This window comes from Xenopus laevis, chromosome 6S (genome assembly GCF_017654675.1).
Source record: "Xenopus laevis strain J_2021 chromosome 6S, Xenopus_laevis_v10.1, whole genome shotgun sequence".
Lineage (NCBI taxonomy): Eukaryota > Metazoa > Chordata > Amphibia > Anura > Pipidae > Xenopus > Xenopus laevis.
This window is the reverse complement of record NC_054382.1, coordinates 124,351,492-124,378,890: the sequence shown is the minus strand read 5'-3', so window position 1 is coordinate 124,378,890 and position 27,399 is coordinate 124,351,492. Positions and strand designations below refer to the sequence as shown.

The 27,399-nt window shown below is 40.9% G+C and overlaps 1 protein-coding gene across 1 annotated transcript in view; it reads right to left on the bottom strand.

The window, feature by feature from the left end:
* The window catches only part of deptor.S (DEP domain containing MTOR interacting protein S homeolog), a 76,517-nt gene that overhangs the window by 41,952 nt on the left and 7,166 nt on the right, over positions 1 to 27,399 (bottom strand). The window lies entirely within an intron of this gene.

The following is a 27,399-nucleotide window of genomic DNA, read 5'->3' as shown; positions in this document are numbered from 1 at the left end:
AATAGAAAATATTTACACATGATTACTGTTTATGTAGGTGGGGTTATAATATTCTCAATCCCTATACTGTTTCTGTAACCAACCTGCTGTGTAGAGCAGCTAAATCATGTGTCAGCATGTTGGAGGTCATGGCCTCCCAGAATATTCTAATAATGCCTGATTCTCTATATGCAACTCCTGGGGTCTCGGTCAAGCCTGTACCCCTTTGTCCCTTTTATCTTCATTCATGCACCAAATACCCTTCACAAAAGACTAATGTCAACTGAAACTGTGGATCTTACTGGCAGTTTGTGGTGTGTGTCAGCCATTCATTGCTTACTAGCCTTATTTTTGCTTATTCTCCATATTTATATGGTTTTGGGAGAACAAACAAACTCCCTGCAGTTACTCCACTGGAATCAAACCTATGACCCCAGCAAGGCAGTAATGCTAACCTGTGTACTACCTTCCTGCAATTAGTTTCTCACTGATCTGAGTGCCTTTGGAATACAAGAAGCAAATTCTGCAACTAGCCATCAGGTAGCCATTTACTGGTCACTAGTCTGAAAGCAATTGGTTGCAGTCGGTTACTAAGAGAAATTTACTTCCTGTGAAGTGCAAAGAACTGCCGTAATCTGCAGTGGCATAACTGGTGTGTGCAGGCCCCCCACAAAAAAAATGGTCTGGTGCACCCTCCCCCTGCCTGCATACTTCCCACCCCTGCGGGATTTTGAAGTTATGAAAATATAATGTATTGTTGTGTTGTGCTGGTACAGCTGGTGTGTTTGCTTCAGAAAGACTACAATAGTTTATATAAACAAGCTGCTGTGTAGCCATGGGGGCAGCCATTCAAGCACAGGATACACAGCAGATAACAGATAAGTACTACTATAGTTTATATAAACAAGCTGCTGTGTAGCCATGGGGGCAGCCATTCAAGCACAGGATACACAGCAGATAACAGATAAGTACTACTATAGTTTATATAAACAAGCTGCTGTGTAGCCACGGGGGCAGCCATTCAAGCACAGGATACACAGTAGATAACAGATAAGTACTATTATAGTTTATTTAAACAAGCTGCTGTGTAGCCATGGGTGCAGCCATTCAAGCACAGGATACACAGTAGATAACAGATAAGTACTACTATAGTTGATATAAACACGCTGCTGTGTAGCCATGGGGGCAGCCATTCAAAGCTGAAAAAGCAGAAAAGGCACAGGATACACAGCAGATAACAGATAAGCTCTGTATTATACAATAGGATTCTTCAGAACGTATGTGTTATCTGCTGTGTATCCTGTGCTTGAATGGCTGCCCCATGGCTACACAGCAGCTTGTTTATATAAACTATAGTAGTACTTATCTGTTATCTGCTGTGTATCCTGTGCTTGAATGGCTGCCCCCATGGCTACACAGCAGCTTGTTTATATAAACTATAGTAGTACTTATCTGTTATCTACTGTGTATCCTGTGCTTGAATGGCTGCCCCATAGTTACACAGCAGCTTTTTTATAAGTTTCTGAAGCAAACACACTAGTTTTACCAGTACTGTACAGTACAATGACAATACATTATATTGTCATTCATTAAAATGCTTTCATTGTTTGGTGTTACTGTTCCTTTAAGGACAATGTGGCTACCTTTTAAGTATGTTCCCAGTAATTTCTCATGAGAAAGCAGTGTTTGTATAGCTTGCACACAGCTAAGAACATTCCTTCTCGCATGTTTGCAGTTATATTAGTGGGGGATGCCATATTACTTGTATTGTCTATGTAGTACAGTACAAAATGTCCTTTTCTTTATGCTATAAATTAAATTGTCTCCCATCTTCAACCTTTTAGGCGCTGCCTTCTATACATCAGCTGAGTATGAACAATTCCAATGCAATGGCACAAACAGAAAGAATCAAAAAATGCACTTAGTTGTAGGGATGTACCGAATCCAGGATTCGGTTCGTGATTCGGCCTTTTTCAGCAGGATTCGGATTCAGCCGAATCCTTCTGTCCGGCCGAACCGAATCCAAATGCTTATTTGCATATGTAAGTTAGGGGCGGGGAGGGAAATTGCGTGACTTTTTGTCACCAAACAAGGAAGTAAAAATAGTTTCCCCCTTCCCATCCCTAATTTGCATATGCAAATTAGAATTTGGATTCAGTTTGGTATTCGGACGAATCTTTCGCAGAGGATTCAGGGGTTCGGCCGAATCCAAAATAGTGGATTCGGTGCATCCCTACTGAGTTGCTCTTTAATAGAAAAGGAGTTTTTACTATTTTCCTTGCAATCGGCACGTGGCTTCCCAGGGTGCGCGTATATTTTGTTTTATAGGCCCTGCTGTGGGGAGCAACATTCACACTACATTGTTTTATGTTGGCCCCAGAGAATGACTAGTAAACTGTAAGAGGATATGGCTTGTGTCGCTATAAAGCAAAGATCAAGGGAGATTAGCCAGGGAAAGTCTGAAAGACAAACAAATGGGAAGTGTTTATTTGATATGGGAACTGAGAGAGGAGACTCACGTTACTACTGGCTGCTTGAAACATCACGTTTGTTTTTAAAGGGGATGCAAACCAAAAAATAACATTAATAGAATGTAATTCTAAGCAACTTTCCCATCTACATTCATTAAACATGTTTCAGTGGTTTTAAAGTTATTTGTGGATGTAATTAATAACGAAAACCCTTTTATTCTATACCTTTCTGCACTGCTGGGCCTGCTTCTCGATACAATATAGCAGAAGTCAACCTCACAGTTTCATCACAGGGCAGTCAATCAGCAGACTTCTGTGTGTGCTGAGATGTCAAAATTAGGACTGTCCTGAAGAAAACGAGACAGTTGGGAGGTATGGAATAACTAACCTGGAGCCAAGGAGGCAGGGTTCTCATTGGAGGATTTTGCATTCATTGGGGCACTGGCCCTGGAGACTCATGCACTAACCCTTGATAAATTGCATTAACCCTTAACCTGGCCACAGACGCAAAGATCCGATCGTACAAATCAATGTACGAGACGGACTTTCCCATCTCGCGACCTACCATCATAGTCTTACCATTCCGACCAAATAAAGTAGTAAAAGAACAGATCAGCCGATGTTCTGCCCCTGACACCAATCATACGATAGTTATGTCCGACAAAGCTAGTGACAGTCTCCCACTGAAAATCGTACGATCAGCAATCCACGCAGAGATATTACCCACAGAAATTTTCTAACCTGTCCGATCAACCAAACGAACGATCTCCGCTGGGCAAAAAATGTCGGGACTCTCCACACACGTTCCGAAAATCGTATGAATCCTCGATTCGTACGATGAGATCTTTGCACCTATGGCCAGCTTTAGGGGGCAGATTTACTAAGGTTCGAATGGTAAATTCAATTCGAATTTTTTTAATTTTTTTTGGTCAAAACTCACAAATTCAAATTTAAAACCACCAACTCAAATTTGAATTCAAATGTGAGCTTTATCACACCTCTACCCCGGAAACAGTTCTGGTTCGACTATTCTCCCCCTAAAACCTGCCGAGTTCATGTAGAAGTCAATGGCAGAGGTTCTGTTGCATTATTTGAAGATGTTACTAGTAGTTATGAGCCCAATTTTTGTCAAGTTTCGCTCCGAAAATGACACGCCAGAGACTCTACTGGGAGAAAAAAATTTCATGCGTCAAAAAAATTAGACACGCATAAGTTGAGGTTTTATTTTGAGTTTATTGCTCTAAAATTCGACCTTTAATGAATAACCCCCTTAGAGGAAAACTATATCCCCAAAATGAGCAACAGAGTTTATATCAAATTAAGTGACATATTAAAGAATCTTACCAAACTGGTCTATATATTTAAGTAAATATTGCCCTTTTACATCTCTTGCCTTGAACCACCATTTTGTGACGGTCTGTGTGCTGCCTCAGAGATCAACTGACCAGAAATACTGCAGCTCTACCTGTAACAGGAAGAAATGTTGAAGCAATAGACAGAACTCTGTCTGTTAATTGGCTCATGTGACCTTACATGTATGGTTTGTTGTTTTGTTTGTGTGCACAGTGAATCGTAGGATCCCGGGGCGGCCCTTATTTTTTAAAATGGCAATTTTCTATTTATGATTAGCCAATGGCACTAGAAATGTATATATTTATGTTGAAAATGGTTTATTTACATGAAGCAGGTTTTACATATGAGCTGTTTTCTGCAATATCTTTTTATAGAGACCTACATTGTTCGGGGGGTATAGTTTTCCTTTAATAATAAGCTGCAGTACACCAGGATTTGCAGTCTAGAATGCAGGGTTAAAGTATGGAACACAACAGTGTTTACATTCCCTTTCAATAGTAATACAAATAAATTAGACTGTGTCTTTTCACAGAAAGGGATCATATTAGCAGGAAAAAAAACCCTTTAGTCATGGCAGAAGGAGTTACAAACGGGACTAATCTGAGGGGATGTGGGTGAAAGCTCATAGTGGAAACAGTTTCCTGATCTTGAGTAACACACAGAGCAGATACTATATGTACTTTTCACTTTAAACCCGTGTTCTGACTAGATAAATTCAATGCAACCTAAAAACCACATAAGAACTCTCGTCCACCAATAAACTTGCTGAATTCTACAGAGGGGCCAAGCTGAATCCCCCTAGATGGGTCCACTCTGAATCACAAATGGAAACCAAGCTTAATCCCATGGAGGGGGCCAATCTGAATGTCATAGCGAAAGCCAAGTTAAATCCCACAGAGCAGTGGTCCTCAACCAGTGGCTCGTGAGCAACATGTTGCTCACCAACCCCTTGGCTGTTCCTCCAAGTTGCCTCAAAGTAGGTGCTTATTTTTAAAGTGTTGGCCTAGAGGCAATTTTTGGTTGAATAAAACCAGCTGTACTACCAAACAGAGCCTCCTGTATGCTGCAAATGTACATAGGAGCTACCAAATAGCCAATCACAGCACTTGCTTGGCACCCCCAGGGACTTTCTTCGTTCTTGTATTGTCCCCAACTCTTTTTACAATTGAATGTGGCTCAGGGTTAAAAAAAAGGTTGGGGACAGCCATAGAGGGAGCCAAGCTGAATCCCATAGAGGCTTCTCTCTCTAAAAACAAAAAAAAAACAAAGAATAACCATAAATAATGTAGACACATGTATTAGAGCTTTATTCAGAGTATGGGAAATCATTCCCTCCATGGTCCTGTTATGTTCTCAGCAGTTTACATGCTACATAAAGATTAGACAATGTTTTAAAGGGCATGTAAAGTCTAAAATAGAATAAGGCTAGAAATGCTGTATTTTGTATACTAAATATAAACATGAACTTACTGCACCACAAGCCTAATCAAACAAATAATTTATGCTTTCAAAGTTGGCTACAGGGGGTCACCATCTTGTAACTTTGTTAAACATCTTTGCAAGACTAAGACTGTGCACATGCTCAGTGTGGTCTGGGCTGCTTAGGGATCATCATAAACAAAACTGCTTGAGTTCTGCATGGCTGGGAAGTAAGGCGGGGGCTCCCCCTGCTGTTCATAAGTATGATTGTTTCCCTGCTCAGCAGTTAGGGACCATCTGACAATTCCTATCCACAGCAGTAAATGAAGGGAGAATTTCACTGCATACAGTCAGGTTTCTTATAAAAAAAGGATACACATTTTCTTTTTCATTAAAGAAAGTAAAAATGGGATATTATTTTTTTGCCTTTACATGCCCTTTAATTAATAAATAACTGTAAAGGGAGATGTCCACATTTCTACAACTGTGATTTGCTTGCAGCGACATTCAGCAATGATTAAACGGGGGGAAAAGTTTCTAAGCAATTTTCTAATACAGTATAATAAACTTGAAAAGCTGCTCCAGACTCCGCAATCTCCAGTATCCGTTACAATAAACATTCATTAAATATTTTAAACAGTTTTAAAGTTGTTTGTACATTTTAATGCTGAGGAGTTGTAAAAGTCAGTTTTCCTTCAAGTCTCTTGATCAGCTGACTTCTGCTACATAGTTTCATGAGTCAGAAAGAGCAGTGCAGAGAATTTAAAGAGCTAGAGAGAAACTGGCATCCCCCCTTAAGGTATATTTTATCTATGAGCCACAAATTTGTGGCATGAAGAGCTGATTTGCAGCCAGGAATTCTGAAACAGTTTGTTCGGTGCAATAAACAGTAGATCTGTACAGCTTTTCTGCTGGTTTGCTAATTTTCCAAATGGCAGGACTTCATTCAGATTATGGCATGCTTGATTGGACTAACAGCACCTACTGGAACGAGAATATCTGGCTGAAGTGCAAAACACACTGAATTCTTGGCTTTGTGTGGATTCACTAATAAAAGGAGAAATTTTACTCTGAATTGCGTAGCTGCCAGTCCTATGGGGCCCCAAGCAGTGGACAGTAGCCAACTATGGGTGAACATTTATTTTCTCTACTGGCTACTCCTGGAACCACAGTATAGTGTCTGATACAACAAGGTTTAATGTGTCTGGGACCATGTTAGGAGCTATGAGAGATCCTGATTAAATGAATGAGGGTCCCAGTTTGCAAGCTAACAGTCTATGAGGAAGAGGAGACAAAATGAAACAAAATTAGGAGAGCGTGGATCCACACAATGGCCAACAATCCTATCATACTGCAACTCTATGAAGACACATCTGGCAAGAGCCACGTCAAATGACAACTGTCACCCATCTAACTGATCAAGTCTGAAAATATCTGGACGATTTTTGTACAGATATTGGTCGGCAGCCCCATCCACCTTAAGTGTAGGAGCAAGATGGTAGACAATTCAGGGAGAGTGGTATTATAGGTCACTCACCAATTGTGATGAACTATATAGACAATTGAGTTGAGGGTAGATAACAGGAAAGAGTGTTTTGCTCTAACTCACAGGTGCCCGCCACCTATTTAGAAATACCATCAGGGAGTACAAAAGATCTACCATATAACCAATTATAACATAAGGTATCCCAAAGCCCAAAACAAACTCCAAGTCTCGGATCACTCTTCCGTCTATAAAAGCCACCTTTCTCTTCGGGAGGAGCCCTCTGCTACTCGGATGCCGCCAGGTCTTAAAGGAGAACTAAACACTAAAAACGAATAGGGCTAAAAATGCCATGTTTTATATACTGAGCTTATTGCACGAGGCTAAAGTTTCAGCCTCTCAATAGCAGCAATGATCCAGGACTTCAAACTTGTCACAGGGGGTCACCATCTTGGAAAGTGTCTGTGACACTCACATGCTCAGTGGGCTCTGATTGGCTGTTGAGAAGCTAAGCTTAGGGCTCGTCACTAATTATCCAGCAGAAAATGAGCTTCCCTGTAATATAAGCTGATGCTACAGGTTTGCTGATTATTAAATTCTGATGCTAATTGCACTGGTTTCTGTGCTGCCATGTAGTAATTATCTGTATTAATTACTAATCAGCCTTATATTGTGACATTTCTATTCTATGTGTACTGTTTATTGTGAGTGGCTCCCTAAGCTCAGTAAGTGACAGCAGCACAGAGCATGTGCAGCGAATCAGCATAAAAGAAGATGGGGAGCTACTGGGGCATCTTTGGAGACACAAATCTTTACTGCTAAAGGGATGTGGTTGCCTTGGGCTGGTACAGATGCCCAAAACATAATGTACAACATTTCTAGCCTACATATTTAGTTTTACTTTCCTTGTCCTTTAAAGTGAGAGGACAAGGGGAAGAGTTCTGGGCAGACAAGGGAACTGAATGTGTACAACAAGGATGGGGAACAAGGAACATAGTCGAGGGTCAGGTCAGGTCTATACCAATTGGGCAGTGCAGTACAAAATGAGGAATTAGAGAAGTAGTCAGGGTCACAGGCTAAGGTCAGAACCAACAGTAAAACAGTACAAAATCAGGATGCGAAGAATAGTCGGTAAAAGGGCAGAGGTTGGTACTGGCAGCGAAGTAGCAGATGTCAGGGACAGGCTACAGTCAAGGAACAAAGATCAGAACATTAAGAGCACACAGGAACTAAGGGGCAATTAACCTTCCTTAGAAAAACTGTAATAACACATAAAAGCCACAGAAATGTGTTCAAATAAAATGTTTGGAGGCATAAAAATGGCCTTTAGTAAATAACTGTATGGAAAGTTTCTCCTGTAAAACAAGGTGACAGAGCATTGGGCCTTTATTCTAAACTAAGCAAATGGCATTATTTATAGAGGAAGCAATTTATATGATGTCTTCCTTTAAATTCTTTAAAGTATCAATAATCAACAATATTAATCATAAACTGATACAGTTTGTACTTTATTTCCTTGATATTAACAAGGCTAAAGATAAATCTCTAGTAACTTATGAGAAACATTCATTCTTATCCGGAATCTTTCCACTGCTTGCAAATCAAAGTTATTTTTAAGTTTCGGGTAAGGTAGAAGCACAACATTCATAATCGCATTTGGACCATTTCCACAGAGTTTTTTTTTTTTTTCTTTTTAGTCTACATCCCATGAAAAGCACGTTTATTGGAACCATATGGCTCTTGTTAAGTCCTATTTGCACTTTGCAGTACTATCCAAACAAGAGTTATCAGGTCCAAAGATAAAAAGCAGTTTTGTGGCTAATAAGTAAAGCAACACCTGGCAGGCTCCTGGAAACACGATCAATCACAGCCAGTGGGAGCACAAAAGCCAATTTATTTTCGGTTCCACCAGCAATTCCTGTTCCAGAACTGACTTAATCTAGTTGAATCTGTTTAGTATTTTTCTTACTGTTCAGTTTGGCCAGTTACAACAAGTATCATGGTCTTAGAGATGTACTGGCAAAGATATGGCTTCTGGTGGCCCAAAAAATCATTTATCAGCAGTCAAAATGCATTTGATTGACCTCTTCTTCACATCAACCTTAGATCAGGCACTCATGGTCACTAATATGGATTTGATCTAGTTGTGGACTGGTTACATACTTTGTATAATTCTCATCTTGATCATTAGACTTTCCCAACTCAATAGTTTAGCAGATATCTGTTATATCTATATGCTAGAGTTATTCTGGTTTTTCTACTGTGTGTTGCAGGTCTGGGCTCTAAATTAGGGGCACAAAACTAGCTAATAAAGTTAATACTCTAATAAATCCATTATTTTGGCCTAGAAAGTCTATTTGGGCAGTAAACATAAAAAAGGTTTGGTGCAATCAGATTTACAGACATAGCTTTTCAAACTCTGATTCTAAACAATTCCTGAATGGAAAGTTACGTTGCTTGTCCATGAGTGGAGACATGTTGAGTCAGTTGGCAAATATTGCCCAGATTTCAACCAGTATTTGCCTATGCTTGAATATCATTGTATAGAAGAGGTTGTCTATGAAGATTCTCATTTATCCATGTCATGATATATACAGTATCTAGTAGAATTAAGTCGAAGGCAACTGGACTTTAGAGTTTTTCTTGAAAATGTTTCACCACTCATCCAAGTGGCTTCTTCATTTCAAATGAAGTGGTAGGGTTCAGATGAATGGTGAATAATTTTCAAGAAAAACTCTAAATGTCCAGTTGTCTTTGACTTAATTCTACCAGATACTATAGAAGAGGTTGATATAAGACTGAATAAATACGACACTGTGGGACAGATGAATGGAAGAGACTCCCGTGAAGCACAAAATCTGGTTCATATCAAATAGACAAGCACCAAAAGGATCTAAGGAGAAATGTAACATGATTGACCCATTTCATAGCCATAAATCAGGCAAAGAGTTTGAAAAGGTGAGTTTGAAAAGGTAGCATTTATTAGGTGGCATTTATTACGTGGCACACCATGCAAAGCAGCCACACTACTGAAGTTGAGTAACTGGCACACAACTTTCAAATGGGCACCACCATTAAAGAGTTTCTATATGTCAAGCGGAGGGTGAGCATAGTTGTAGGCAGTGGAGTAACTATAGAGGAAAAAACCCTCCTCCCCAGCCACTCTTTTACCTGCGGCAAGAAAAGGAGAGGTAAGTCGGCAGTGGGTTGGGGCGAGGACTGGGCATGGGTGGGACTGGAAGTGGGCAGGAGGATGGGGATTGGAGTGTGCCAGGCCCCTCTGATGATTTTTTTTGCAGGAGGGACCGGCGCACTCTAGTTACACCACTGGTTGTTGTTGATGCTCCAAACAAGGTGTATGCAATATCATATATAGAGAGCATGGTTCCCATTCCCATCTACTTAGCAGAATAAATCGTTTCTGTTTTTATTTCTAACAGTACACTACTATAGCTCCAAACCATCTCACTCCCAGGGACACCATGAAAAATCGGCTCAACATGATGCTCTACTAAATCATTGTTGCTTGCTTTGTGCAATGGATTAAACATTTAGCGAAGCTGCTAGCACTGGAATATTAGGAAGGTGTCCCAACAGCACTCAGCACATACAAACTAGATTGAACAGCCCAACGGAAAGAGGTTTGCTATCTTAAGTCATCTGGAACAATTACATCAGCAGCCATTATACTGTGGTCTCTGTTCAGAGCAAAGATCACAATTAAATGCACCTGTTAATACCTAATTATACAAACTGGTTAAACAGTAGTGTTAATGGATATTTGTACAGCCAATAAAATCTCTGTTAAATCAGGGCTTTGCCTGCAAACAGTACACTTGCGTGCATGTCCTCCTCTTAAATATGTTTTGCACCAACCCTGCTCAAATACAAGTTGGTGTGTAATTTTAGAAACCATCGGAAAATGTAGGAGACCTCAGTCATCAGTGATTTCAAACTGCTACAGAGGCCAAAACTGAGGGTAGGCAGCAGAGGCATCATTGCCTAGGTTGGGGGTTCTGGATGGGGCATGCACAAATGGTGGACCAATGCAGAGAAATGAGCAAGTGGCCAATGGGCAGGGGGTAAGTAAGCAAGTGACTGGCACAGGGATGAGTGGGCAGTAGTGGGGTTGTGGTTCTGGTGAGGTGTTGTAGGTATCAGCTGGTGGGGTGTTGTGGGTACCAGCAAAACTTGGCCTGTCAGTGACTGTTACCCTAAGGCTATGGCCAGATGAGCTGAAATCAGCCTGTTGAAATCCACTAGCCGATTTCAGCCCCCGACCGGTATCTTAATACTCTTCTTTGTTCATATTCGAAAGCCTTGTGTTGGCTCCAGCGCTAAAACCCTCAGCGGATTTGGCCCAAAATGCAACGTTTTGCATTTCTTTGCCGAAATTCGCCAAGAGCGTTCTTGCCAGAGCCGACACAGAATAGGATTCAGCTAGTGGGCAGGGGCTGAAATCGGCTAGTGGATTTCAGCAGGCTGATTTCGCTATGTCTGGCCCTAGCCTTAAATGGACGAAGAAGAGTACCCAAAATATTTTGGGCACAGTCAACCATAGATGAGGTTGCCACTTTTGTTATTCTTTTTTACTGGCTGGCTGGGGGGTGGTGAAGAAAGTGGGCATGTCATGATGTAAATGGGGTAGTGATGATGGACAAGTGTCGTCAAAGGGGACAGAGCAATGGATGCAATGGAGAGCTAGAAGATGGACCGGGAGGAGATCCTGATGGCAAAAGGCAAGATCTGGGTGGGTCAAAGGCTTAGAAAGGTGGTCCAGCTAAGGATATTTAAAATTTATTGGCAACTATGTTGTTGGTAAATTTGTATACTGGCCAGGTTGCAACGCTAACCACAGACCAACACAACAGATTGGACACAGACATGGTGTTTAGGAAAGTGAATACACAAAATTCTAAAGAGAATCCCAGGGCATATTACATGTATAATACCCAGAACACATGGCCAGATAATTCAATAATTCCCACCCTCAGATACACTGCAGAATAAATTCAATGAATTTATAATACCTCTGGGAATTCATGGCAGGATAAATACAGTATCAACTCCATGAATATGACTTGTTGTAGAAACCAGTTGGGTTGCTTATACCATCCATGTTTATTTAATATGAGTCTTAATAGTGCTGAAAAAATACAAGCCCAGGAGGCATAAATAACATGTAAATAGCCTGCACATGGATGTTAATAAGTAGGCTTGAGCTTCTCTTAATGATACATATTATTTAGAAATAATGTAGGGCAGGGCCATGTAGGCAGATATAGGCGCTCCAGCATAAAAACGTCTTATTTATCTGTAACTCCAGGGAGCATTACCTGTAGCTAGCACATAAATCTGTTATCTCAACCCCAGTCAGGGAGAAGTATCACTTGGGCACATGCTGTGCAGCATTTGTAAGAGGGAGAAATCTTATTTTAAAGTAATTTTAATACTCCCTCCTTCTTATGAGCATGGGGGTAGTGTGTTTTTAGTGTATCTGTAAGAAAAATAAGGGTGGGAATGTTTTAACTACTGTGATACTGTGCTGCCTCTATCAGTCCTATTCCCCATTCATCAGCAGATTCCTCTTTGGGAGGGTTCAAGTTGAGGCTACTGTCCCATCTCCATGCAAAGTGGGGCCTCACTGAACAGCAATTATAGATAAGAACATTGTCAGAAAGTTCAGTAATGCTCTACATATTTAACTCTTAATCACAGCCTGAGAGATAGATCCTATACTAGCAGTGGAGATAGGGTATTGAGGCTGTGGGATAGCAGGTATAGTAAGGAGATATGGTGCCTATAGTAACAGTGGATAATAGTCTCTGGGAAGGGAGTGTGACTGTGGGATAGCAGGTATAGTAGGGAGAGATGGTGTCTATAGTAACAGTGGGATAATAGTCTCTGGGAAGGGAGTGTGACTGTGGGATAGCAGGTATAGTAGGGAGAGAGGGTGCCTATAGTAACAGTGGGATAATAGTCTCTGGGAACGGAGTGTGACTGTGGGATAGCAGGTATAGTAGGGAGAGATGGTGTCTATAGTAACAGTGGGATAATAGTCTCTGGGAAGGGAGTGTGACTGTGGGATAGCAGGTATAGTAGGGAGAGATGGTGCCTATAGTAACAGTGGATAATAGTCTCTGGGAAGGGAGTGTGACTGTGGGATAACAGGTATAGTAGGGAGAGATGGTGCCTATAGTAACAGTGGGATAATAGTCTCTGGGAAGGGAGTGTGACTGTGGGATAGCAGGTATAGTAGGGAGAGATGGTGCCTATAGTAACAGTGGATAATAGTCTCTGGGAAGGGAGTGTGACTGTGGGATAACAGGTATAGTAGGGAGAGATGGTGCCTATAGTAACAGTGGGATAATAGTCTCTGGGAAGGGAGTGTGACTGTGGGATAGCAGGTATAGTAGGGAGAGATTTTGCCTATAGTAACAGTGGGATAATAGTCTCTGGGAAGGGCAATCACCCGTTGGTAAATTCTGCATTCGGTGCTCAGTTCAACTTCATGTAAGTCAATGTGCGGCTACTTATGTGTCTTATACAGCACATAGCTAAAAATAACATATGTCTTTTATATAGTGACCTTGAGACGTAGCCTTGAGGTTGAGCCTAAATAAAAGCTCCTTATATACTGTAAGAGGGAATAGAAAATGTGCAACAAGATTTTCATTGTTTGGGTTTGAGTACAGAAATGGATGGAGGATTGTGTTCAGAACTAGGCGTGATTTCCTCAGACACATACACTATTTTCACTTACTATATACAAAACTTGGATTATTATTTTAAGCCTGAACGTGATATAGCTATATGGGCAGGGGCAATGATTTAGACATGTTTAATATATTTTTCTCAGGCTAGCTCCTTGCTTATCTCATCCCATAACACTCCTATTGTATTCCAATAGCTGCTAAAGGGGTTGGTCGCCTTTAAATAAACTTTTTGTATGATGTATGTAGAGGGTGATATTCTGAGACACTTTGCAAATGGCTTTCATTTCTTATTATTTGTGGTTTTGGAGTTATTTAGCTGATGCTGGGGTCCAAATTACCCTAGCAACCATTCACTGATTTGAATAAGAGACTGGAATATAATAGGAGAGGACCTGAATAGAAAGATGAGTAATACAAAGTAGAGATAACAATACATTTGTAGCCTTCCCATACCTCCCAACTTTTCTACGGGACAGTCCCAATTTTGACAGCTTAGCCCGCAGTCCCGGGTTTCTTACTGAAATGTCCGACTTTCTCTTTGATCTCCTGCACTGACTCGAGAAAATTATACAAAATAAGAGCCTTTTTGGCAGAGAGCCAATAGCAGCCACCAGCTGCACTTAGATACATGTGTAACAATTAAGATAAGCAAAGATATAAATTTAACTATTTAAGATAAGCAGGTCTCTTGGGAGAACTGAGATTAGCATCTTAAAGGGCAATTCACTTTCATTAGCAAAACTGTTACACATACACAAAAAACATTGCACTAAAACTCCCAGAGATGTGTTCAAACTTTCATAACCTGCCGAATTTTGTAAAATAGGCATGGTCATTAGGGGTGTGGCCATAAAATGGGCATGGCTAAAAATTTTCACAGTAAAACTTTTTGTCCCTACTTCCATTTTTCAAATGTTGGGAGATATGGCCTTACAGAGTATGTGTTTTTTTAGACCCCTATTTGAAAGCTGGAAAGAGTCAGAAAAAGAAGGGGATTTTTATAATTAAAAAACTATGCAAAAGAAAAACTGGTGACCAATGTTGCTAAGTTTGCTTTAGCCTGTTCAGAGAGATACCAGAAATCACTGTATTTCCCTGTACTAAGCAGAAATCTGCAGAGAATGCAAGTGCTGCGTGACCCATTAACAACAAGGTTAACCTGTGAGGATAAAGTACATCACTACAAAGAATTTACATGCTAAGTAAGGTAAATTTGTACACAGTTATGCCACGTGCAATCACCCTGGATAAACAAAGGGAAACATCTGTAAGAAAATAAAAACCCACACTAACAATAAAGGTGGCGATACACCGACCAATATAAGATTATGTTGGCAGCTTATTGGGCAGTGTATGCAGCCCTCCAACAAGCTTTCCCCATTGATATCTGGCCAAAAGTCAGCCAGAAGAAGCGGTAAGAGGATCGCTCCGTGGTTTTCGCTGGTATAACCCTGAGTGGGTGCAGTTTTCTGCTGAGCACCAGCCCAGAGTTTCAGGTAAGTCAATACAATCACTTGGGAGTGCCTAACATTTCGCACCCCAAATGCTAAACGACTTTCCTTCTCTAAGTCTGCTAAAAATCATTTAAACATGAAATAAACCCATTAGAATTGTCTTCCCACCAAAAAGGATAAATTATATCTTAGTTGGAATCAAGTACAGGCTACTGTTTTATTATTACAGAGAAAAATGTAATATGTGAAGTCTGTGGGAGACAATATTCCCATAATTCAGAGCATTTTGGACAATGGATTTCCATATACATATATATATATATACTGTAAGTCGGGTGTATGTAACTCGAGCACTCCCTGTCTATGTCTACATATACACAGACAGGATATATACAGAAGAACAGGACAAGTCACTTTGTCGCACCTTCGTCTGCAGCCTTGTGCCTTTTATGGTTAAACATCCTGGAGTATTATATCTGACAATACTGGAGAGTTGTCCATCCAGCAAACCCCAAACTATAGAGCTCCAGAATTTTCTAGGTCAATGGGGGTCTAAGTGTTTTGATATAGTTGCCCAGTTATTTACTATATTTTATGTTTGGGGGCAAGATTACAATCCAATGATTATGTTAACCATGAGATCCTGGGAGATGTTGTTGAATAAGACTGGAGGACCACACACTTTCTAGTGTCTATAATGCAGGGCAAAGCTTGATGACGAACAGACAGATCCTTGTCTAATATGGCTATACACACACTGGTTGCTAAATCAAAAACAGGATTACTTTGGTTGAACATGCGTGATTTCTTTAGAATCCATTTCACTTGGACCCATGCACGGAAACATGTTTCCAAAACGACTGACAATATCTCCCAGTATGAACCTAAAACATGACTATGGCCATGCACCAGGTGTGCAGTAATACTGCCCCATTGCACTAACCCTTAACAATCTCTGAGCATTTCGCTTCAGCATAATGTATATTACAACCAGCACTTCCATCCAGTAAGGGAAAAAACTAAAATAATTAAGCACGTCATATGGAACTGAACTGGATTAACCCCCAGGCACAGGTAATGTTTATATACAACATGCCATTAGACACAGAATAATCAGAGCTCCAAGGCAAAGTTCCAGTTGTATCAAGATCCAAACTGGCTCATGTTTATAGATAAACTTGCTTGTGGCACTAAATAGGAAAATATAAATAAGGAGACATAGCACAGAGGTGAATAGCACAGAGTCCCTGTTAACTAATGTAGAGGAGGTAGGTGCTAAACATATCATTAGAGAGCTCCTCTTGTATACCAGGTATGATGCATTTAGATATGAGAAGGAGCTACATGAAAGAGAAGTGTTTCATTGGTGTAGCGTTAGTGGAAGAACTGTCTTTCTGGCAGTGTTCAGTGTCTTGTTTGACCCCAGGCAACCCCTGTGTTTACCCTAATGCAATACAAAGCATGGTGGAGAGTCCTACTCTTTCTCAAGGGCACCCCTGAGGATTGAGGATGCATGTGCGTCTTGAGCTTAACATGCCCCATGAGGATGACTCTTTAAAAACACAACAAAAAAGTAAGCCAGATCCTGATCAAGCAGTAAAGGTGCCCAAAGCAATACTTAGCCAAGCGGCTCTCAGGTTCTGCTGGGGTTTGATCCTGGGACCTCATGGTTATTAGCTGCTCGCCTTAATCACTGGACCAGGAGAGCAGCCACCAAGTTCTCATTTGCTCTTCTCCAGCATCCTTACTGGTGAGTTGGGGTCAGCCAATCAGGGCTGACCCTGCCATATATAAGGCCAGCCCTCACCACCAGGGCCTGAGTATTGGCCTAACTTGAACACTGTAGCTCTGGTTCCCTAGTTCTGGCCCTTGCCTTGTCTTGTCTGTTCTTGCGCCTGTTCCGGCTCCAGTCCTGCTCTTAGTTACATAGTTAACATAGTATTGGCCTAACTTGAGAACTGTGGCTATGGTTCCCTAGCTCTGGCCCTTGACTTGTCTGTTCCTGCACCTGTTCTGGCTCCAGTCCTGCTCTTGTTCCTGTTCCAGTCCTGCTCCTGTCTCTTTGCCTGCACCGTCCTGTGCTGTTCTAGACCTGTTCATGCCTGCCTATTCGCCCTCATCACCCTGTTCCTGTCCATACAGCATCAGCCCCTGCCTTAAAGACCCACCTCTGTTTCCACAGCCCCCCCGGCATTGTTCATATGCTGAGCCATCGCTGTTCCAAGTATTGCTTGCTTGATGTTTGCTTCTACCCATTGCATGTTATTTTTCACCCCTCATCTGCACCAGAGGCACATACCTCCCTTCTTCCCATAGAAGTGAGCAGCCTAAAACTTCACAGAGTATTTTTGCAGTATAATTAGGAGAAAGAGGCCGTGGCTTGTTTCACTGTTCATAAGAATATGCACACACTATTCTAGCAAAACATTCTGTGCCTCCCCTCCCAGGGCAAAGGTGCCAGTCTTTATTTATCTTGTGTTTCCGTTCTTACATTGTTTCCTAACATGCCAATTACTGTTGCCCTCGCCTCTACTGTACTTAAGGCTCTTGGAGACAGGATGTATTTGGATGTATTTGGCAGGTTTCATTCTTTCTGTGGCTGCTTACACAACATATAACAGTTAAACACAAAAAAAAAAGATATTGGCTGTGGTCCCCTTAGGAAATATCAATTAAAAAAGAACCAATGTGCATATTATAATTTTGAATAACAATTCAAATTCAGCCTTGTATTTTTGACTGATTTAACCTGCCAGTATGGTTTTGGAGTAAAGGATGGAACAGACAGTGCCCCGGCTAGAATCAAACCCAAGACCCCAGCAATTGGAAGGCAACAGCGCTAACCATTGTGCATCCTTGGCTGAAAATAAGTTAAAGGGGTATTTTAATTTAAAATGAACTTTTCATATTGTATAGACAGCAGTATTCTAAGACAGTTGGCACACAGTTTTCATTGTTGATCTTTGTGGTTCTTGAAATATTTAAAATTTTTTTGGTTTACAAGTCTCAGGCTTGGAATTTCAAAATGCTGCCTGGTTGCTAGGGCTTACTTAACCACCTGGAAGTTACAATGAAAGATAAATAGGAGACGGCCTGAGAACAAAAATAACAAGAGCAATAACATTAAACTCTCAAAGTTGATCTCTTTTTGGTTGCCAAGGCCACCGTAGAGAATTTTTTAATCTTGAGCATTCATTAAAATTTGCTCCATTAACCAACCAATTTAAACTGCAGAAGCTGCATCGAGTCACTCTAATTTCTTGTTTCTTTAAATACCATTTAATGTTATGCTGTATACGGCATATATTGAAGAGATATTTTCATTTCATATCAGTAGTAATGAGTAGGGATGCACCAAATCCTGGATTCGGTTCGGGATTCGGCCTTTTTCAGCAGGATTCGGATTCGGCCGAACCAAATCCGAATCCTAATTTGCATATGCAATTTAGGGTGGTGAGGGAAATAGCTTGACTCTTTGTCACAAAAGTAAAAAATGTTTTCTCATTCCCACCACTAATTTGCATATGCAAATTAGGAGTTGGTTCGGTATTCAGCCGAATCTTTTGCGAAGGATTCGGGGGTTTGGCCAAATCCAAAATAGTGTATTCGATGCATCCCTAGTGATAAGTGACTCTGTCCCGTATCTCTTTGACAAAAAATTAGAGAAACTGTTGAAAAATAAGAGCCAAAAAAAAAAAAAACAGCAACAAATTCATGTTAACCGGAAATCTGTTAATCAAAGAGTTCCGAATTATGAAAAGGCTATCTCCCTTAGACTCAATTTTATCCAATTTTTTAAAAAATTATTTCCTTTTTCTCTGTAATAATAAAACAGTAGCTTGTAGTTGATCCCAACTAAGATATAATTAATCCTTGGAAGCAACCCCAGCCTGTTGGGTTTATTTAATGTTTCTACAACAAGAAAGCATAAGAATTCTGTTACTGTGTCAGAAGCTGCAAGTTAATTATAATATAACCACCATGTAACAATTAAGGCCCTCTGTGGCTACATACAATGTTGCCAATGCATCAGCTTCAGATTAACCCCCAGATAACCAGTTCAGCTTGTGAACACATTAAGTATGTTAAAATATAAACTTTAATTTAAATTACTTAAAAGATACGCTTCCCTATAAATATACAATTCACTACAAACAGCCTTTATGAGTAGTGTTGGACAATGTCCATAAAAAAACATACAGTTTAAAAACACATAGAGTGGACAGGTGGTAGTCTTTAACAGCTAGCCACATTTAAGTGGTTAAAAAGTAGCTAGATAGTAAGGGCTTTTACTCACGAGCGTTTTTACCTGCGCTCCCCTGCGTTCCGTTTTTCTGCGTTCAGCCGCAGGGGAGCGCAGGAATAGACGCATTACATTTTTTCCAATGGGGCTGTACTCACACAGGCGCATGTAGGTGCCGAACGCAGGAAAAATGCAGCATGTTGCGTCTCAACCTGCGTTTGGTGCCTACACGCGCCTGTGTGAGTACAGCCCCATTGGAAAAAATGTAATGCGTCTATTCCTGCGCTCCCCTGCAGCTGAACGCAGAAAAACGGAACGCAGGGGAGCGCAGGTAAAAACGCTCGTCAGTAAGAGCCCTAACACTGATTACTAGAGGGTGTTGAACTATTACTCTCCCAGCCGCATGTTCAGTAAAAGACCTTTAAAAAATGTGTCAACTGATCAAAGCTATGTAGTCTACGTAGGGACTGAGTGGGAGCTAGACATTAGTGATATGCGGGTCAGGGTTTTCCTGACAAACGACCCTAAACCCGCCCTGCACCAGCCCGCACCCGCGCTTCCGGGGTCCTTTTATAGACCCGCCCGACAATGATGTCACAAAGGCGAGCGAGCAGACGCAAGACTATAAAACCGGAACCCGGAAGCCAGCATTTGAAGGTGGCGTCGGGGAGAGCAGGAGAAGAGCTCAACCAGCACCCGACCACCACCCGCGGGTATCGGGTCGGCCCGCACATCAGTACTAGTCGCCCACTGTCCACCTATGCCACCCAACGCGTTTCACCGTTCTCACGACTTCTTCCGGGGCATAAGCTCTAGTAATCAGTGTTACTATCTGAATTGTGGCTAGCTGTTAAAGACTAATTACACCACCTGTGGAGGGAATTCACAAAAGTGTCGGTAAAATAAGTAACCCAGAAGTGGCGGTAGACAAATTTGTAAAATGTCTTACGAACGGCAAATTCACAAAGGCAGATGTTACCATCTCAGAATGTCTCGTAAGTCTTTCAATTTTCTAAAATGTCGTATATCTTTTCATCGTACAAACGACATTTACCAAGACTTTTTAAAAGACAATTTGACTGACATTTTCATTTTGGAGAGCCTAAAGTGTCTGAAAAATTGTCGGTAAAAAAAATTAGTTGACGAGAAATTCATAAAAATGACGGGAAAAGTGGTGCAGAAAAAGCCACGCCCACTTTTAACGACACTAATTCAAAAGTGTCGTACATGTCGGAAAATTGGCGGAGAAATGCTCTGTGAATTTGTCGGCTGTTGCTATGACACTTTCTACATTTTAAAGACATTTTTTCGTTCCCGACACTTTTGTGAATTCCCCCCATTGTGTTTTTAAGGGCTCTTACTCACGAGCGGTTGTAGCTGCGCTCCCCTGCATTCCGTTTTTCTGCGTTCAGCCGCAGTGGAGCGCAGGAATAGACGCATTACATTTTTTCCAATGGGGCTGTACTCACAAAGGAGTGTGCCGAACGCAGGTTGAGATGCAACATGCTGCATTTTTCCTGCGTTCGGTGCCTACACGCGCCTGTGTGAATACAGATCCATTGGAAAAAATTTTATTGCGTCTATTCCTGCGCTCCCCTGCGGCTGAACGTAGAAAAACGGCAGAGGAGCACAGCTACAACTGCTCGTGAGTAAGAGCCCTAAACTGTGTGTTTTTTATGGACATTGTCCAACACTACTCACAAAGGCTGTGAATTGTATGTTTATAGGGCAGCGTATCTTTTAAGTAATTTAAATTAAAGGTTATATTTTAACATACTTAATGTGTTCACAAGCTGAACTGGTTATCTGGGGGTTAATCTGAAGCTGATGCATTGGCAACATTGTATGTAGCCACAGAGGGCCTTAATTGTTATATGGTTGTTATATTTAATGTTTACAATGATTTTATAGTAGACAAGGTATGAAGATCCAAATTATGGAAAGATCGGTTATCCAGAAAACCCCTGGTCCCAAGCATTCTGGATTGCAGTCCCATACCTGTATCACCAAAGCCCTTTTAGAAAAATCCACGTGAACAGGAACTTTTTTTCCTTCTTACCCAAAACACATCAATACAGTTAAAGCAAACCTAATAAAAATAAGATTAGGGTAAGGACAAGTGAAAGGATTATGGATAAAGCCCCACTTAGCTAAGAAAAAGGGAAGAATAAAACTAGAGATTAATTGCAGATAGAATAACAGCGGAAGGGAATTTCTAACTTCTATAGTGGTAAACCTCCTCCAACATACAATTTTTTCTAAACCTAATATGGCATTGATTCTCAAATTTTGAGGCACCCAGGTAGGCCTATAATCTAGACTGGGAGTAAACATTAAAGGTCAGTTAGGAAAAGGCCTAATGCTTATTTGCTCCTTTCGATTCCTCAGGAAGCTTTTGAGTGAGTTGCTTCCTAGATATTCACGGTACTATGGTTGAATGGTTTTTATTAGCTAAGGATTTCACTGGCCAAATGTTGACAAAAATTCTAACAACCACTGCACTAGCACAAGTCACAAAGGTGAGATTCTTTATGAATCCCTAGAGCTTGAACAACAAGGCTGACCAAACCCAAGGTAGTTTGGGTTATTTGGGTCTCTAAATTCAAGACACTCACAAGTTCTTGCATTCTGTATAATTATAGTGTCAAAAGGTAATTGTGAAGTTCTGGAAGGGTGCAATACATCTTCTTATGCTTTATAAGTCACATGCACCTGTTACATAAACAACCAGTGATGCGCAAGTAGAGAACAAAACTGTCTTTGGTTTACTTGCCTTGGTTTTGATCCCACAGTTGCAGAGGGGGGTTTGCTTATGATTCCTTTCCGGTTTTGATTCTTTCCCTGTGATCAATGAGCCCTTCTCTATAATTGTCCCTTCCGGTGCAGCTGTTTCATGCCAGGCCATCATCCCAGGGCTCCATTGCTCCATCTATGCAGGTGGCCAAGGACAGTGGGAACTGTAGTTCCCAACAGCTGAAGAGTTTCGAGACACCCAACATAATTACCATAAAACAAGACATTTTCCAGCATGAGCTCAGCTGAATTGAATATTTTACAGTGAGAGCGATGAGACAATCCTAGTATTGTTCTGATACCAGGAAACATCCGTGTTTGAGTGTTACCATCTGTACAGTTGCTTTCATTATGTGCATTTAGAGCTCAACTGCAATTTTCCATTATTATTATTAAAACTGTATCTATTACATATACAAACAGTATGATCTATACTGTATACTACTCACGGACATCTATTCCAGTACAGTACAACTTTCTCCATAAAGTAGACCAATAATTCAATATTAGGTAATAGTGTAACCACAGTTCTCGGGTTTCCCCTTTTGGTTCCGACTCGGTAATTCCTGTTTCTCCTCGGGTAAGATTTCGCAATATCAAAGTCTGTATGAGTCAGCACTAGAGTTCGGAGAGACAAGAATGCAGCATTAAGGGAATCTAAAGGTGGCCATACAATATAAGATCCGCTCTTTTGGCAAGGTTGCAAAGCATTCACATTCTGAAACTGGAAGAAGGGTATGAGTCTTTAAAATTTCAAATAACACCATCGATGATGGCACTCCATAATGAATCAGGCTTAGACAGGAGATCAAATCATTCAGAGGTTTATTGGTGGATCAATGTTTCGATTCCATACAGGAATCTTCATCAGGGTGAACTAACAACCCTACTAAGTTTTACAATTGCGCAGTTAAGTGTAGGTCTCAAGCTTTGGTTACTACGATCCGGATGACTAACAACACATGCATGAGCAAGTATTGTACACACCCCTTCGGACACGAGGGATGTGATTGGCCAATACAGCCAACGCCTACTTTTCACTTCCAGTATGCACTGATGAGATGATACGGCTGTCCTGACAAATGTCTCCAATACTGCATGCGATTGTTAGCAGCACACAAACCTTCCCATCTGACCAGCATTTTATGACTCCTACCTTTGGTTCTAAAGATCCCCTCCAAGTGGGTCGGTATATTTACCTTCTCTATGTTAAAGGGCATGTAAATGCAAAAAAATAAAATCCCATTTTTACTTTTTTTAATGAAAAAGAAACCTATCTCCAATATACTTCAGTTAAAAAATGTGTACAGTTTTTATAAGAAACCTGACTGTATGCAGTGAAATTCTCCCTACATTTGCTGCTGTGGAGAGGAATTGTCAGACGGTCCCTAACTGCTGAGCAGGGAAACAATCATACTTATGTACAGCAGGAGGAGCCCCCGCCTTACTTCCCAGCCATGCAGAACTCAAGCAGCTTTGTTTATGACGATCCCTAAGCAGCCCAGACCACACTGAGCATGTGCACAGTCTTAGGGGCAGATTTACTAAGCTCGAATGAAGGATTCGAATTAAAAAAACTTCGAATTTCGAAGTGTTTTTTGGGCCTCGATTCGAAGGATTTAATCGTTCGATCGAACGAATAATCTTTCAATCGATCGATCGCAGGATTTGCGCTAAATCGTTCGAATTCGATATTCGAATTCGACCGATTTTAGTTCCTAGTCGAATATCGAGGGTTAATTAACCCTCGATATTCGACCCATAGTAAATCTGCCCCTTAGTCTTGCAAAGATGTATAACAAAGTTACAAGATGGTGACCCCCTGTAGCCAACTTTGAAAGCATAAATTATTTGTTTGATTAGGCTTGTGGTGCAGTAAGTACATGTTTATATTTAGTATACAGCATTTCTAGCCTTATTCTATTTTAGACTTTACATGCCCTTTAACACAGTTGACCCCCCAGAGACTCAGTAGAAGTACTCATAGCCTGTATACATTTAATTACAATTTCGATTGAACGATATTGCTTAATATGACATTGCTATAACCACATATGACTTTGAACCTTGAAGTTTTGATGATAACATGTAACCTTTTTTTGAAATGTAACCATTCTCTGATTTAATTGAACAATTAAATATTCGGAAGGGGTTTTTTACAGTGAGAGCTGTGAAGATGTGGAATTGTCTCCCTGAATCAGTTGTACAGGCTGATACATTAGATAGCTTTAAGAAGGGGTTGGATGGCTTTTTAGCAAGTAAGGGAATACAGGGTTATGGGAAATAGCTCATAGTCCAAGTTGATCCAAGGACTAGTCCGATTGCCATTTTGGAGTCAGGAAGGAATTTTTCCCCCTCTAAGGCAAATTGGAGAGGCTTCAGATGGGTTTTTTGCCTTCCTCTGGATCAACTGGCAGATAGGTAGTTAATAAAAAAAAAAAAAAGGTTGAACTCGATGGACATGTGTCTTTTTTCAACCTTACTTACTATATTACTATGTTACTATGTAAACTTTACTAAGTACACTTTGTTGCTATCGCTACTGTTGCTTAGGTATGCACAATATGCTAGTGATACATGTTTCTGGTACTTTGGGCACTTAATTAACCCTGCACATTATTGAGTTCCCTTCCCCCTCACTACTGACACTTAGGGGGGAATTCACAAAAGTGTCGGTAAAAAAAGTAACCCAGAAGTGGCGGTCGACAAATTTGTAAAATGTCGTATGAACGGCAAATTCACAAAGGCAGATGTTACCATCTCTGAATGTCTCGTAAGTCTGACAATTTTCTAAAATGTCGTATATCTTTTCATCGTACAAACGACATTTACCAAGACTTTTTAAACGACAATTTGTCTGACATTTTCATTTTGGAGAGCCTAAAGTGTCTGAAAAATTGTCGGTAAAAAAAATGAGTTTACGAGTAATTCATAAAAATGGCGGGAAAAGTGGCGCCGAAAAAACCACGCCCACTTTTAACGACACTAATTCAAAAGTGTCGCACATGTCGGAAAATTGGCGGAGAAATGCTCTGTGAATTTGTCGGCTGTTGCTACGACACTTTTTACGACATTTTAAAGACATTTTTTCGTTCCCGACACTTTTGTGAATTCCCCCCATAGTGATGTCAACACTTCCCTTTTCCCACCTCTGTGGGTTGAAAAGTGTTTGGTTGTTGTTAAGTTTTTTCACTTTGAGAAAGGCTGGAGTGCTAGCCAAAACGTCAGCTTCTGTTTGTTAAATAAAAACACTTTTATTGGACTAATAAGACCTGAGAGTGCTCGCTTTGGTTCTGGATATATATATATATTTTATTTTTTTTTGTATTTATTTATTTATATTACTTCAGAGCTCTAATCTTCCACCAGCAGCAAAAATAAAAACCACTAGAACTTCACATAGAAAGGATTGTAGGTGTCAGATCTTACATAGTGCAGAAAGCACTATCTTACTGACTGCATAGACAATAAAAAAGTAAAAACCAAGTCAAGTTATACTGAAGTTATTACAACTATCCAAAGCATTTTGTGCTTACCAAGTGGTGTAGTCCATGTAGGCCACCATCCAAGCAAAATATCCAAACAAGCAAGGTGCTCAATTTGAATTATCACTACAGGCAAATCAACCTCTACAATAAAAGGAAGAGTAGTATCAGGGTGACGGAGAATGGGGGCAGACACAAATTATTTTTTAAGAAATTCAAAAGCTTGAATAGCCTCGAGAGGCCACATACTTGGATCTGCACCCTTTTTGGTTACTGGAGATATTAAACCCCAAAAATTGGACACAAGAAACCTCAAAGGTGCATTTCTCAAGCTTCGCAAATAAATTATTCTTCCTTAACCTGAGCAACACCTCCCACACATGTTTTTGATGGTCACTCAAGTTAGAGAAAAAAATTAGAATATCGTCAAGATATATCACTACATATAACCCCAGCAGATCCCGGAAGATGTCAATGACAAATTCCTGGAAAACTTCGGGGGTGTTGCAAAGACCAAATGGCATCAGTAAATATTCGTAGTGGCCATCCCTGGTGTTACAGGCCGTTTCCACTCATCCCCTTCCCTGATACGGATGAGGTTATATGCACCTCTAAGGTCAAGTTTGGAATAAATAGTAGCATTCTTTACCTGATCAAATAGTTCAGAAATCAGCGGAAGGGGATAACGAATTTTATAAAGACCTCTATAGTCGATACATGGGAGAAGACCTCCATCCTTCTTGCCCACGAAAAAAAAACCTGCACCAGCAGGAGAACTAGAAGGCCTAATGAAGCCTCTTTCGAGGTTTTCTTGATGTACTCTTTCATTGCTTGGGCTTCGGGCAAAGAAAGAGGAGAAGTTCTACCTCTAGAGGGAGTATACCCAGGAATGAGGTCAATTGGGCAGTCATAGCGCCTATGTGGGGGTAAGGTTTCTGCAGCTCTTTTAGAAAATACGTCAGAAAAATCAGAATAAGCCGCGGGTAACCCCTCTAGAGACATGACTGCCACCAATTGAGGAACACTTATGCAAGAGCCCTTACATTTTTGACCCCATTGAAGAATTCCCCCAGTTACCCAATCAATATGTGGGTTATGTACCTGTAACCAAGGTAAACCTAAAATGAGAGGAGAAAAAGAACCTTCAATAACAAAGAAAGGTAACTCCTCAGAGTGCAGGTTGTTAGTGCACATGGACAAAAGCTTCAGTTTTCCTGGTTACCAGACCTGACCCCAAAGGGCTTTTGTCAACGGCTAAGATTCTCATGGGAGGAATTAAAGGAGGTAGAGGAATATTAGATCTTACTGCGAAGGCAGCATCCACGAAATTCCCCACTGCCCCAGAATCCACAAAAGGCGAAACCTTAACTGAGCCCATACGCCAGGTTAAATTAACAGATACCATGATCCTAGAGGAAAATTGGGGAGAGGAAACTTCTTGAACCAAATGGAGCTCCCCTTCTCCATTTAGGCTTTGACGTTTCCCGGCCTCTTAGGACACTGGTTAAGAAAATGACCCTTTTCCCAACAGTAAATACACAGACCCTGAGACTGCCTGCGGGCCTTTTCCTCAGGAGTTAGATGAGTTATGCCCAATTGCATGGGTTCCTCCTGAGGTAGAGGCACAGAGGGGTTAGATGGATTAACATTAGCAAACCCAGTAGGAAAGGAAGTACCCTTCTCACCCCTTCTCTCCCTCTGTCTTCTATCTACTTGGATGGCAAGAGACATTAGATCATCCAAATTAGTAGATAGAGGGGAGTTTACTATGCTGTCCTTGACAGTATCAGAGAGCCCTATCCGGAATTGGCAATGAAAAGCCATGTCGTTCCAACCAGTTTCTACAGCCCACCGGCGGAACTCAGTGCAATACACCTCTGCATCCCATTTTCCCTGGCGTAATTTACGAATCGCGGTATTGTCAGATGATGCACGATCTGGGTCATCGTAAAGTATCGCCATGGTGTTAAAGAAGGTTTCAAGTGTACAATGGGTAGGGTCAG